Source organism: Haemorhous mexicanus, chromosome 1, assembly GCF_027477595.1.
Source record: "Haemorhous mexicanus isolate bHaeMex1 chromosome 1, bHaeMex1.pri, whole genome shotgun sequence".
In the NCBI taxonomy this organism is placed as follows: Eukaryota; Metazoa; Chordata; class Aves; order Passeriformes; family Fringillidae; genus Haemorhous; species Haemorhous mexicanus.
The window spans coordinates 121,239,973-121,254,626 of NC_082341.1; the positions used below are offsets into that span (position 1 = coordinate 121,239,973).

At 39.9% G+C, this 14,654-nt stretch overlaps 1 protein-coding gene across 1 annotated transcript in view; it reads right to left on the reverse strand.

Annotated features, from left to right (window-relative positions):
* Nucleotides 1-5,285: 5,285 nt before the first annotated feature.
* The window catches only part of CA8 (carbonic anhydrase 8), a 50,247-nt gene continuing 40,878 nt past the window's right edge, over nt 5,286-14,654 (reverse strand). Inside the window, exon 9 of the mRNA XM_059861039.1 lies at nt 5,286-7,774. The gene's annotated coding sequence lies outside the window, so the exon portion shown is untranslated. The remainder of the gene's footprint in view (nt 7,775-14,654) is intronic.

Below are 14,654 nucleotides of genomic sequence, written 5' to 3' on the forward strand. Positions count from 1 at the left end.
AGATGTAAAGAAGCATGGAAAGTCTTGAACACTATTTAAAACTTTTTGGGAAAGAAGGAATACTGTAATAACAAGTAGTACACAAGAAATGTCTGTGGTCTGCAGCCACCTACTACTAAATGTGTGGGAAAGAATTCACAACAGCAAGGAAAGGTGGCAGATCAGGAGAAGCAAGAGGAAGGTGAGTTTTGGAATAAGAAATAAAAGCAACCCGCTAAAGATGTGGGGAGGCCTTTGGGGAGAGGAGGAAGTCTTCCAATTCAAGGGTTATAGGACCCAGTTAATCTGCCTCTGTAGTGGTGTTCACTTGAGACACTGCAGGGGCTGCCTTGTGTAAAACAGTAATTTTGGGAAAACTTCACAGCCATCACTTATTCCCATTATCTCAGATAAGAGGGACTTTTGAAGCTGGGTATCTAAACTCAAGCAGCATATGCTTTCCAGGCAGTAGTAAAGGCCCTGAAAGCACAGGAATTTTTTCCTATCCTACTCTTGGCATTTCAGCACAGCAAGTACCCAGGAAGTGCTGCTGATCACTGTGCCTTGGGGAAACCCTGTGAGAAAAGTGCTTATGTCAAACAAGTCTGTAAACAACTGCCCATGCAGAACACACTTAGTCTGGGCTGCCCTACGGTTCAGGAAAGATGTGTCCTTGTTTTAACACTGATACTACAAAGCGAGCGCTTGGGGGAGTATCTGTGGGCTCACTGCTCACAGCTCACTTTCCACTTCCTAACAGCTCTGATTTCACTGAAATCAAACAGATGATGCTCCATTTTGCAAATGATAAGCAACAAAAACTGGTGGGACCTCCTGAAGGACTGGAATCAAACCAGCACTGGGACTTATAGTGCTCCTAAAATCATTGCTGGCCCTGCTGTATTTAATTTCTAGTATTTGTGAATTTTACCTGAATAGATGCAATCTTGACATTTGGCCTAATCTATTGTTTACTTTCCAGTTTTAACAGAAACCAGCCATTTTCATACATATAATTTTTCTTGTAGAGTATCTCTTTGCCCACAGATCCCTCCTTGGACAAGGGGCATAGGTCAGAAAAAAACAGAGGCCAAATTATGATACAGAGAGAGACATCTGCACATACACATTTTCTTTGTTTGCTTTTTACGTTGGGCAACAAACCCTGCCTGAAGCTATAGTATGCAGACATCTAGTGGCTGGATAATATAATGCAATTAACACAACAGGACACATGTAAAAGTTCTGCACCATCGTATCATCATCTGAAGGCCTGATACCTTGGGTCCTGTTGAAAACAGATTCTTTGGCTCTGCAAGAACTTTTCATTCATTACAGCCCTAGTCACAGGTATTTTGAGATACTCTGGCCTCATGTGTTTCTGGGGTTCTGTTTTAAATTGTGTGGAACTGGGGTAGTCAAAATGTAAAATCAAAATCAGAAAGTTTCAAAATGCTGCAGCACATCCACTTAATCACAGCCTATAATTTCACACTGAGACTAATGCTCTTGGTAATCATTAGCAGCATCCCTGCCAAGAGCAAACAGCTCTCAGACCCTTTTGTGTTTATTTTCTATTTTTCTCTTGAGTAAACATCTCCTTATCTATATGAACTACTACATGTTTCTAAGCCATGATTAAATCTTTGCAAACCTTTGGTTTGCATTTTTTTTTCTTTTTGCTTGGCTGCATGTATGATTATCCAGCAAAAGAGACCAAGCCATTGTCAACTTATGATCCAAGATGGTCAAACTTACTTCATACAGATCTATAGTGCACCAACAAGAAAAACCCTGGTATCTTCACAACATGAGGCTAAACACAGTTTTTCTAGAACTGTTTTATACCTGCTATTTAGAATATTGCTGACATGGAGTATCATATTCAGCTGTTATGTGTTCACTGACTTATCGTAGCTTTCATCTGTTTCATGCTCACCACTGTCAGATGTTTACATGGGAGGCACTTCAGAAAGCACGGTTTGTAGTGTATATTTATACTAAAGCCTAAGGGAGGAAAAGAGTTTATGTCTATGTAAGATCATGTTGTTTTTGTCTCTATCTCAGACACAAACATCACCTTTAATAATAAGCACTGGAGTTGCTTATGCACTTGAAGCTCCAGCCTTCTCGAGTGCTTTACTTTATAAAAGAATGGAGTTTGTGTTTTAACTTTATTTCTTTACCATCTTCCATCTCAGGAGATGCGGTGGGGGTGGGAAGGTAACCCAAGACAGGGAATGTGAACAGCCAGGGTTTTGGATGAGGTTTGCTGTCCAAGGACAAGCAGCCAATTCCCTGTCAGTGGTGGGAAAGATGCAGGAGAGAAGCAGTCTCAGGGAATTAGGCTGGCTGGATGTGGTTTCTGATCACTGATTTGGGAGTTGGCTGTGGGTTAGTCAGCTGGTGTTACACAACCCAGAATGGATCACTTCCAACGCAAGCAAGTTGAGATGGAAATAGAAAAGGAATATTTCCAACCACATCCCTGCTAGTGAAAAGGACACTGAAGGAAGTTTCTTTATGCTGTTTTTATTTTGTTATCTTTATACTTTATTTTTCTTTGTTATTCAAGGGTTAAACAGCTCATTGTGTACTTTATAGGGCAAGTTCTTTCCAAGTTTATCTAATATTTTCCTTCTTTTACCCCATCTTCAGTTTTTTCTCTGATATTTGGGGAGGGGAGGGCCTCTTCAGATCAAGATGAGGTCAGGCTCTGGGGAAGACCAAGCAGAAGTAAAAAGCTGCCACTGTCTCTGTAAACAGCATGGGAAGAACACTGGTGAGAAGCATTTGAAGACACTGAATGGAAGAATCACAAAAAATTACCCAGCCCTGAAAAGCAAACTTTGCATTAGAAGTAATTATCCCAGCAAATCAGAGAGAAGACTTAAGAGGTGATCTGACTATCAAGTCAATGCTGGGTTTTTAATTTGCAAAGAAGGCTGAGTTAAGGTATAACGAGTTCTCCTGGACAAGGACTACATGCATTGCAGGTCCATGTGAAGAGCCACTCTTTGACATGGCTGATTGCTGTGTCTTTTTCTTATGCCTGGCATCCTACAGATAATCTGTGATCTAAGAGGAATCCTCACATGATAGAGAGGAGAAGGCATATGCAAAGGGATTGAAAGTTCTTTAATACATCTGAAGCATTCAAACAAGTACTGTAAGAGAAAGGCTCATGAGGAAGTGAATAATGTCTTCAGAGCAAGTCTTGAACAGCATTCAATATAAATGACCTGGGGCTGTAAAATGAATAATGGGGGAAAAGGAAAAAAAAAATAGGGCTTTAACACAAATTCATTAAGCAAAGGGAGAAAACAAATCATACAAATACCAAAAGGGCTGGTGAACTGATGCTAGGCATACAGTCTTCTTACTGAAGTATATTAACTTGCATTAGAAGTTCTACAACTCAATTTGAATTGCTTTTGTTTTTAAAGTAGTTTTTAATGTGCAGTATTCTAAAGAGATAAATACCTACACATAGGTGTGCTTACAAAGGCTGCTACAGTTTCATAAATAAATGTGCACATGAACACTTCCAAACACGTCCTGCATGGTCAGGAGGTGTTCTCCAGGTGGTTCTCCACCTAGCTGACATTTCAGCAGCCAGCACTGGTGTATCAAGGAAGAACATTTCAAAGCAAACTCCATGGCTGATGATGCCACCATGAAACCCAGGCAAGAAAGAAAGAGCAGGCCAAAATCTGCACTCCTTCCACAGTTCTCAACCCCTAGAAAATTTTCCCTTTTTTCTCTACAGCCATCATTCCCCCTGAGACTCCCCCATTTCTACAAGAAAGGAAGCCTCCTTTCATTCTCATTGGAGAGGATATGACAACCATGAAAGGAACACTTTGCCATCACTGCACCAAGTGCTGTGCCCACCAGTCAGACTCAATGAAGGTGAATCTGACTGGTGGGCACAGTAGTCAGACTCACCTTCAGACTTTTACAGCAGCTGCACCCTGTCAGGGTCTGGAAAATGCTGATTGATATGACTTCTTGTGAAGCGGCATGTGCATGGATCTCCTCTCCTTGTTCCTTCTGCACTCTCAGCAAAATTCAGCTGAAATTTCTCAGTAAAATTATCTTTTCTTTATGTTGCCTGGCTGTTAAGCACTTTTTTCTCCTCAGCAACAGTAGTCTTCAATAATCCTCTAAGAGTCAGGAACACAGATGAGTCAACCTGTAGGATGCAAACTAGGATACTGGCCAGGGACCACTCTTTCTTCCTCTTAGACTCATGTTCTATCACATCTGTTTCCATACACAGCCACTACCCCACACTTGCTAGTGTAATGTCTGGGATCAAGCCTATCCTTTAACCCACACCAATTTATTCCTGTTTACCTCCCAGGTATATTTGGGGATCAGGCCTAGAATTTACTGGTTTACCTACCTATGACTTTATTTTCACACAAAGAAAAGATGGGAGGCAGGGCAAAAGGCAGCATTAGGGAGGTACAGTGCTTTCTAAGAAGCTCCTCTAATTTGAATAAGTGGAAGCCCAGAATCACAGCCCAAAGTGCAAAGCACATCATACCGTGGTTAGAAGTCAAACTAAGAGTTTAAAGGCTCTAAATTTTTCTGAGAGCTCCAGAAAACTACAGAGGAAACTGAAGAACACATCCCCTGCCGATGGATGATCACTGACAGCAAGCATCTGCCCCAATTCATCCTCCTTCTCTCAAGAGCTGGATTTCCTCCTATTCCCAATGCCTTCCTACAGTTTATCAGAAGCCTGTGGAGCCAGCTTTGGCCTGATGAAGCACAAAGTGGCTTTTAAGTATCATGTCATTGTTTTTGTGACCAGCAAGTGTGCAGCTGCTCTACATCTCTTGGAAACTTACAATTCACATTTCTAATAAGTCTCTAGAATTATGTGAAGCATTATGTCCATTACCATTTACCTTTAAAAATGCTGCCAGAGAGCAAAATAATTCAAAATTCTAGTAGCTGTAGACTTGAAGATGAAATCTCCTCAGAACCTCCTTATCTTTTTTTATGATTTCTTAAAAATATTAATACAAAGGTAGGCATGTGGAACTCAAACTGGAGAGCAGCAGAGCCTTTCCACACTCAACAGAACCTCTGATGGGTGCAGTGTAACTGAAATAATACACCAAGAGCCCTTCCTGAGCATTCCTTCATGTGGATTCTACCAAAACCAAAAAGACTAATTTAACTTTTCCCAACCCACAACAAACGTGGGTTCACCAATCTGTAATGGGTGTGTTTTGTGAATGAATTTGTTGTTATAATTAGATACAGTTCTTGAGACACAAAACTGCTAAAAGTAATTTTACCAGTGGCTTTTATTTTTCTTTCAAAGCCAAGTCTAGGAAAAAAAGTCTGACAAGTGTTGAGACAAATTTACTAACTTCAATTCCTCAGTAGCAGTATTTATATGACTAGAATTTCACTGCACAAGGCAATGCTTGAAAGAACAGCAAACACAGGAAGGGAGCACAGGAAAGGGAAATAATGAACTTTTTGGTGGAGACATTACATCATTTGCTTTGCAACGTATCTGTATTTCACAGCCACAAGAATATCAGCCAGCTCCATGATAAGGAACATGTTTATTTAGAGAATAAATCTAGTTCAGATTTCATCATAATGTCAGTATTTGCCATCTTACTACTGCAGTTCCTGTCAGTTAACACTCAGTAGTTAATAGTGTGTTGTATGCAAAGGGAGAAGATCTGAATGAGTTGTGCATATAACCTGACAACTGTCAGGTTAGCAACATGGGTCACTCCACTCTTGGAGGGTTCATTTCTTGCTGGGTGCAAGGAGACAAGAACAGACCTTCACCTGGCAGAAAACAGCTAACTTCCACCTCACAGGTTTTTGTTTTATTTTCCCAAGATTTTAGTACCAAACCTGACAACGAAGACAAATTATCAGGCTCCTGTCAAAAACTACAGACAGTCCAGCCAGGCCATTGCAACAGAGACTTCTCCTGCCCTGTGGTATGATGCAGATCAGTGGGAAGCCAGGGTCTGGTAATCAGGCATTGGGGTTGGGCTCTGGCTGCAGCTGCTTGGGAGTAACTGCTGAAGGAAGGGGGCAGCAGCCAGTGAAGCTGCTACACACACGTGTTGCAGACACTGCAGGTGGAAAGTGTGGATTTGGTCAGCACTGAAATCTTGAACCCATTGTAGAGATAATGGGGTTATGCTTCATTAAATGTGGGCAGGAGATGGAGATAACCCTAAGAAATATAAGTTTCTCTAAGCCCAAGGAACAACATGCTGATTGTTACTCTGCTAAGCCCAAATGAACAAATGACCCCATGGTGGGCTGGTTGCTTTACATTTTCTGTGTATTTATTGCAATGCACCAAGACTTATCTCCAAAGGAAGCACGTGTTTCTGCAGAACACCCAGTTACAAACACTTCAAGTGGTCAGCAGTATCTGGTCCCCCTCACCCAGCTCACATGCACTGTGTTGGTTTGCCCTGTTGTTTCTGCTGCCCCTAATTTACACATAAATTACTCAGAGAGCTTGTAACTGGTCCTTCAGCAGTAGCTCTCCCCATAACCCTGGACAAGGTGCATTAAGGGTGCCTTCTGACTCTGCATTTACCATTGCCTGGGAATAACTTTGTGAGTGGTGATTGATCTGCTCCAAGGGAGTGGCCTCCCCTTTGTGAGCCCTCAGTTTGCATCCTCACTGTGCCCCAGACTGGAAGTTGCCATCTGTGCCTCTGGGGTTCTTCCCCTGACACAGATCTCTGCAATGTCCCTCATGCTAGGACAAGGGACCTCTCTATTTGCTACGGTGATCAAAGCTATTGCCTCCCACATTAGTAACTCTGTCCTTCAGATCTTGGTGTTTTCTTGATGTTTCAGGAATTAGAAGCTATGAGGTTGACTAGCTGGTTCACACTACCCTTGCCTTATCTTCTCTGCCAGAGAAGTCATGTGTGGCCCAGTGTGGCAATGCCCATGCTGAGCAGTGAGCTCAGGACATGCAGAGTAAGTCCCCAAACCATCATCCTCAGCAATGTACAAAACAAATAGAATTATCATAATTCACAGGAGAACAAAGACTGAAAATTTTCTGCCTGAACTGAACACTATATTGCAAAGTTCCATGGCTCACCAAGTAGAAAATAATCCAGACCATTCTGTTTATTGTTATATTGGTTAATTTTACTCAGTTCCAAACTGTCTTTCTTCTCAGTAAGGTTCCTAGTAATGCAAATGTCATTCAGCTTTATTCAGATAAATAATGTCAAGTGCATATGTCTAGCAGAGAAGTGCTCCTTTCTGCCAAAAAATTAATTCTGAATTTGTATAATACTCTTTGTGGACAAACAGTGTTTTCATTACCTTTGTAGAATGCATCTCCCCTCTACAGAAAATATGGCTACTGACAGCACAAGAGATGATATGGAATAAAAGCAAATCTAACATTCAAAACAATAATGGGTATTTCTACATATTTGCATTCATACCATGCTTAAAATCAGTACTATTTGGATCACAGATGACTATTGAATGCTATGCCAAAGTAGCTATAAAAGCAACGATAATGACAATTTAAAAATAGTTAACAGTGTGAATTGGAAGATTTAATATGTTTTCTTCTTTTAATGTACAGCCCATTCCCAGAATTTCCCTGGACCATGTGGACAGACCAACTGTCACAGCTGTCTATCAAGGCTGAATTAGATGAAGACAAACAATACAGGCTTTGTGGTTCAACTGAAGCAGCAGTCTCAAAAGTTTCCATTTCTCATCTGCGGGCACTGTGGGAGCATTGTCTTCCCCCTCTCTGAAAAGAGAATGGAACAATTATGTTACTGAAATTCCTCTGCAGTGGGTCTGAAAGACTGTTTATATCCAGCCAGGAAGACAGGGAAAACTAAAAGCTGGGATTTCATGACAGCAGGTGGGAGCAGTTTCAGGGTATATACTTCAGTGACATAATGGTACTAATTCTTCTCTTTTAGGGTAAAGCCAGTGCTGCAAGATTTACTAGCAATGGAGGTGCTCAGGTTGCCCCAGTGCTCTCAGTTCAGAAGCAGTGGGTATGAGAGTGTCTGACTGCTTCATTCTGTTGTAATAATAATTTCCTTTTTTTTCCCTTAAGGTTATTATAGTGCTAACAATAGCTCAGTGTGTACACACAAACAATCTGAAAGTGCTGGTGTGCAAATGGTCACCTGGGGCTACAACTGCTTGCAGGAAGAGTCAGCTCATTCCAGAGAATTCCCACTCTGGTCCTGAGAGGGGAAGGGGGTGTAGAGGTTGTCATTGACCAGCAGTGCTGCCAAGAAGTCAGTGCCTACCTACAAGACAATCTGTGTTGTGATTTCCACATACTCCCTGGTTATCACTCAATACCCCCCCAAGGCCACGTTGTCTGGCAGCAGCACCATTTGATGGTCCCCTTGAAGAGCTTTCTAACAGCTGCCTCCTAAGGCAGGCTGTAAGCAGTGATAGGATTTTACACTCCACATAACAGCACAGAGGATTCCCAGCTCTTCCTGGGGCTTGGTATAGAGCTGTAGCATTAAAAAAAACCCAAAACAACAACAAAGTAATAATAAGTTATTCTCTATCTCTGGAAAAAGTCTTGGCATGTTTTTCAGTTGGCTACTGATACAAGGATGCAGGGACCAACCAACCCCCTCCCTGAATTGAACAGAAAGTTTCCATTTTTGTGGCCAGAGGTACTGGATCAGTGAATAAAACTGAACAATCCAAGTGAGAAAATTCAAAAGAAGCCAAAATCTTTGTGGTCTTAAGGTTCCACTTAGGTAAACTAATGCTGTGACACAGTGACACTCCTCAATCTCAATTAGTGCTTAAACTAATTAAGAAAATTGTTTTACACACTGCAGTGAGTAGAACCTCTCTTCTTTCTTGGCTAATCCCTAGTGTGATGTAAGGGTGATTGAGTATCTAAGTACTCTTTAATTGAATGCACATTTTGTACATTTTTAGCTAGTTCAAACTTAATGCTTTTAGTCCAAAAGTCAGTGAAATTAAGTTGAACTGGGATTTGGCACCTATTGTATTAACAAATTACTTTTTGAAGGGAGCCTAATTATGAGCCAGTCTGAAGATTTCAGCTGTGTTTGTTACAGAAATACTTAATGTATTGTCTGACAAAAGACTGATTGTACATATTGGTAATGTTATTATCCATGTTTGCCCTTGTTTATTCTTGTTTAACAATATCTTTCCTACTTTCTGATGAAGTCTCTACAGATCAAATAATTATTCCCAAAGAAAACCTTCCAGGATCAGTGCCATAAAGAGTAAATACATGCAAAATCTGAGAGTTCTTCACAATACCCATGGTTAGAAAAAAATATTATTAACAAGTTTAATCAAAGCTCAGAATTCAACCTCAGAATATAAAAAAATCATTATTTTTCCAAGAAGATTTATATCTAATTCTTTCATATACAAAATTTTATGCACCTATATTCTTCACAGAGAAAGTTTTCTTGTACAAAACTGGGACAAATGAAACACTATGAATTTTATCTCAGAAACAAGGAGCAGAAGTAGAAGCAAAGATAAGGAGCAAAGCTAGTATATTTTTAAGAACCAAAGGTCCCAAAGTTCCTATAACAATAGAGAGAAAATATTTAAAAGAGAAGATATGAGAAAACTTCAGTGAAAAGGATTATTTTTCAAAGTCTTCCAAAAGTGTTGAGAAAGCGCAAATAAAGAGAGTATGGAGAAATTAGATAGGATGTCCACAACAATCTGTCTTTCCATCTGATAAGGAGGAAGTAAGATGTCCCACTGCAGCAGCTTTAGGTCAAGATCAATACACAAGATCAAAACCTTTATTCTGCTGCTTGAAAGTAGCCAATCTCTTTCCTGGAGAGCTTTTCCACTTCTTTTGTCTTACCCTTCTCCTTACCCCCATTGTCTCACACAATGCCCTATCTTATTCTTTATAGAAGGATCTTGCCTTCTCCCCCTTAACACTACGATAAATCAAAAAGTTTAAGAGTTTAAAAAAAAGCAAAAGACATAGGTGGCAAAACCAGAATAATACTGACAAAACATTACCTTTATCCTACACCTTCTTAAAAACAGCAGCTGAAAGTACAGCCAGGTGTGGATTCAGAGTGTCTCAGAAGAGAGAACTGAGTACTTTATCAAACCTTATCATTCTTGAAACAAACACTGCATTCCTTCCATGAAAAAGTTACAATTTATTGAATCAACATCAAATTCTGTGGGCATTTAGCTGCTTCTAGCTAACTAAACAGCATTGTTTGTCTTGAGCTATGGGGATGCATCAATATTTTTAAAGAAACTTTTGTTGTGTAGCACTGCTCTGTCATAAACTCTGGTCTTATCCATAAAACAATGCTAACAACAGTGAGTGCTGACATTCTGTTTCTTGAGTGGCAAGTATCAGTTGCAAAAGCATTTTCAGTAATCCAAATAACTTGAAAGCTTTCATTTGCTATTTATTTACAAAACATATCTCTTTGCTTAGCAAGAGTTTGCATATATTTCATTGCATTGCCTGTATCCATACAAAATAATCAGAATTAAAAAGTTCCAATAAGAGTAAGAATCTACACTGACCTGGACCTTCAGTTTCAATGGAGTAATAACGTTCTGCTTAAATCTGTGTGATTTCATCCAGGTAAAACAGAGTACACTTCCATAACACTGGGGAAGGAGGAAAGCATACTGCAGGCTTTCTTCTCTGTATTGTACAGACATATGTACCTGTGTGTCCTTCTAGTATCTTTGATAATTGAGAGTCTATTACATTTTAATTTATATGCATCACTCTTTTTTCTTTAAATGGGTATAGCTTTATCAGTGATGATTTAAGCTTCCCACTATTTTGACTCACCACTAATTTGCAGCATTTTCCCCATAAGTGAAAACACCATGGCAGAGTTTCAGTGCATGTTCAGACTCTAACTTGTGTGTTGTGATTATTAACACTTTGTGAGGGTGTTTTGTATGACAGGCACTCTGGGCTCCTGGCTACATTATCAGCTCCCAATCAGCAGTCTGCAACCCACACATGGTTTATGGTAAGCTTCTGGGAATTATACTCTCAAAACTCTTTTTATGAAAAGCTGATGATAACAGTGAATTATGAATCTGAAAGACTGTATGGTGCTGGCAGAAACTCACAGGTCACAAAATTTAGGAGCACTTGTCAGCATGAAGTACCTTATTTAAAGGATAAGCAGGGATCTGATTCCTAGACTACCTTGTAATGTTTTTAGCTTTGAAAAGGAAGCACAGTAATCTTTCCTCCTTGCTTCTTTACATGCTAGGGGATTTTGAACATTTTCCATTCCTCCACAATTCATCTCTTTCTAACAAGAGCTCAGTAAAGGATTGAACAAGCACAATTCCAATATGATACTAACTCTGAAAACTCAAAATGGTTTTCTTTCTCATTTAGGGCTAGATCACCTGCTATATTGATGCTCTAGCCTGGACACATAAATACAACAACAAGGACTTAAATACCTACCACAACCAACTCTTGGCTGCCTCTGGCTACCAAGTCCCTACGTTCAGGCCCCCATGTCAGAGCTATGTCACATAAGTAACAAAAGAGTTTTCCTAGTCACTTGTTTGAATCATCAACAGGAAAAAAAAAATCCTGATATTATAGGGTTCACTTGCAATCTCAATGCATAGCCTACCCCTGCTATTACAATGAAGTAGTGGAAAACAGCCTCAAAAGCCACCCTTTTTCAGCCATTCCTGGCGGTTTTGGTTGTCTGAAGGCTCCAAAAGTTTTGTTTCCAGGAGGCCTCTGATTATTGTGTGTGGCTCACAAGCCAAATGTGTTTGGCCCTCTGTCCTACAGTCATGCACTCAATCGGAAGCACATTCTCAAGAACTCTGAAGTGGCAGCAGAGGGGTGGGCACTGGATATTAGACATTAAATACAGAAGAACAAGAGTCAGTTTTGGTGATAACATGAAGTTCAGTTTCTTTAAAAGACTGAAACTTAACAATTAAACCAATCAATCACCTTTTAAGCATAAATTCTAAATTCACAGAGACAAACAATGACCAATAAAAAAATCACTCAGTTAGAAGAAGTATAAATACTTATATTTAAACAAATCTAGGAAATTGGTGTTTGCATTTCTTAAGAACTAGTGTTGATAATCTTTTTGTCAGGTTGATTCAGGCTTTTTCAAACAGGAAAATGATAAGAACAGTTGTAGTATGCTAATGATGCATGGCTGCTGACAGCTCATTCCAGCTCTGGACCTACACAACAGGAAAGGATAAAATCCCCAAGTATTAGAACTTCTGCAGAGCAGCTTGTTTATGAACTTCACGAATTGCAAAAGCTACTAGTAAACTGAGAGTAAAAGCATGTGGATTGCTAATGTAAATGTCCATTAAAATTTAAATTTCACTGAGATCTGTTCAAACACAGAAATACAGTCCATAGCATTGCATCACCCTCCCCATTTCTAAAAGGCATGGTGCAGCTCCATGGCTCACTCTGGATTTGAATGTTCTTTCATATTCTACAATCTATTATCATAGAATTCACAATTCCATAAAGAGGAGAGTGCACCACCACCTGTTCAGTACTAGCTCATTCCCACTGGCAACACCAGATCCTCTATTTATTATCCTGGGGAAAGGCCAACATAGTTTTGTAGCTACAGGAGTTGCTCAGCAGCTTCAAAAGCAAGGAATTTGTGCTTTCCAGTCACAAAACACACCAGATAGTCACCACATCACCCTCTCTCACTGCTATGAAATTAATGCTGTGCCAGCTTCTCCTTGCCTGCTCAGACCTCTCAGTATCATGCAGAGAGTGTCTGCAGCATCAGAAATGCAGTCTCTGTTCCTCCCACCCTAAATTACACCTTCCTGTTCCTCAGGCCTAGCAAAACCTTGCTATTTTAATAATTTCTGCTATCATAATTTACAGAACATTGGATAAACCTGCAGTCTGAGCCTACCACAGATATATGTGTATGTATGAGTTTGTATCTGCACTTGTGCATATAAAAATTGATGCTTTCTCAGGAATTTCTGAATCAGTCACAAATGAAAAGATGTTCAGGAGAACTTGAGCAATGTATGTATGTAGATGGAGTAGGTCATCTACTGGATGGAGACATCATCACACTTGGAGGATAATTGTTTATGAATACAAAATAAATTGTGTCTGAGATGGGGAGTTTTGAGACAACATACTGGAGATCAAACTCTATTTTATTAATTATTCTCAGAGGAAATTAAAGTTTATCACTCTAAAAAGAAAATATTCTCTTAGAAAATTGTTTTTTAAAACAAGCTCTTACAGTCTTCTATTAAAAGAGTCTTGTGGATTTCAATGACCTCTATAACAGGCACCTATTTGACCTCCTCTTAGTAAACAGGAGCAATGCCTTTTACCTACTCTATGCATGGAATCACGTGTATACACCCTGGTGTATAAAGGGATGAAAACACGTTGGCATGCCATACTGAGTTCACTAGCATTCAAATTTAAGTTGATACTCAAGTGTTTGAAATCAGAAGTCTTGCCCATTGACAGATAAAGCTGTTCCACTGATGTAGAAGAGAGGAAAGGCATGGCTACACATAAAGCAACACAAATTAAAGAGGGGGTGATAAATCCATTGGAAACCAAAAATAATGCTGTCTTCAGTGAAGAACACAGTACTGGAAAAGTACTTATCCATTAGAAAAGGTGGCAAGCCTTCTGGAATAGTCACAATTCACATCTTCAGAAATAGTGTGTCAAGCCTACAACTGTCAAATAAATACCCTTTAATGATACGGAAGATGTAAGATTTTTGTTGCTTGATTTCTAAGAGTGGTAGCATTTGTTTTCCTCACTGTTAGGCTTTGCTGTATAACAATAGTAACTATAAATCTTATTTCAACATCATCTGAAATTATCAAGATATAGCTTAATGCCCATAGCAAGGGTTCTGAGTTACCCAGGAAGTTCCTTACCCAGGAAGTAAAAATGAAACTAGCATTAACACTGAGGAAGCCACAATGTTACCACTTCTCTTTTCATTCAGAAAAGGACTTGGGAATCCTGGCAAACATCAAGTTCAAGCTACGTCAGTAATGCACCCAAGGCAGCAATGAAGTTCTGCAGCTTCCTAGGCTGCACCAGGAAAAGCACTGCCAGCACGTGGAGGGAATGCTTCTATTTAACAATGACCGAACATCTGGAGCACTGGGCCCAGTCCTGGGTTCCCCAGCTCAGAAGAAACACGGACACACTGGAGAGCAGCAACAGGCTACAAGCATGATAAAGGATTGGAGCACCTGCCATTAAAGGATGGCTGAGAGAGCTGAAACTGCCCAGCCTCCAGAAACGATGTTTCAAGAGGGATTTTATCAATGTGTATAAACACTTTATGAGAACAAATAGAGATCGCACCAGACTGCATACACTGAAAGGAGAAGAGTCAATGGGTACCAACTGAAATACAGGAAATTTCATTTAAAATTAAGAAAAACCTTTTCCCCTGCAGGAGTGCACAGGTACAATTTGCTTAGAGAGGTTAAGGAATCTTCATCCTTATGATATTCAAAACCCAGCTGGACATAGTTCTGAGCAATACATTGTAGTTAACACTGCTTTGAGCAGAGGATCAAACTAATAGATCTCCAGAGGCACCTTTCAATTACAACTACTCTGTTAT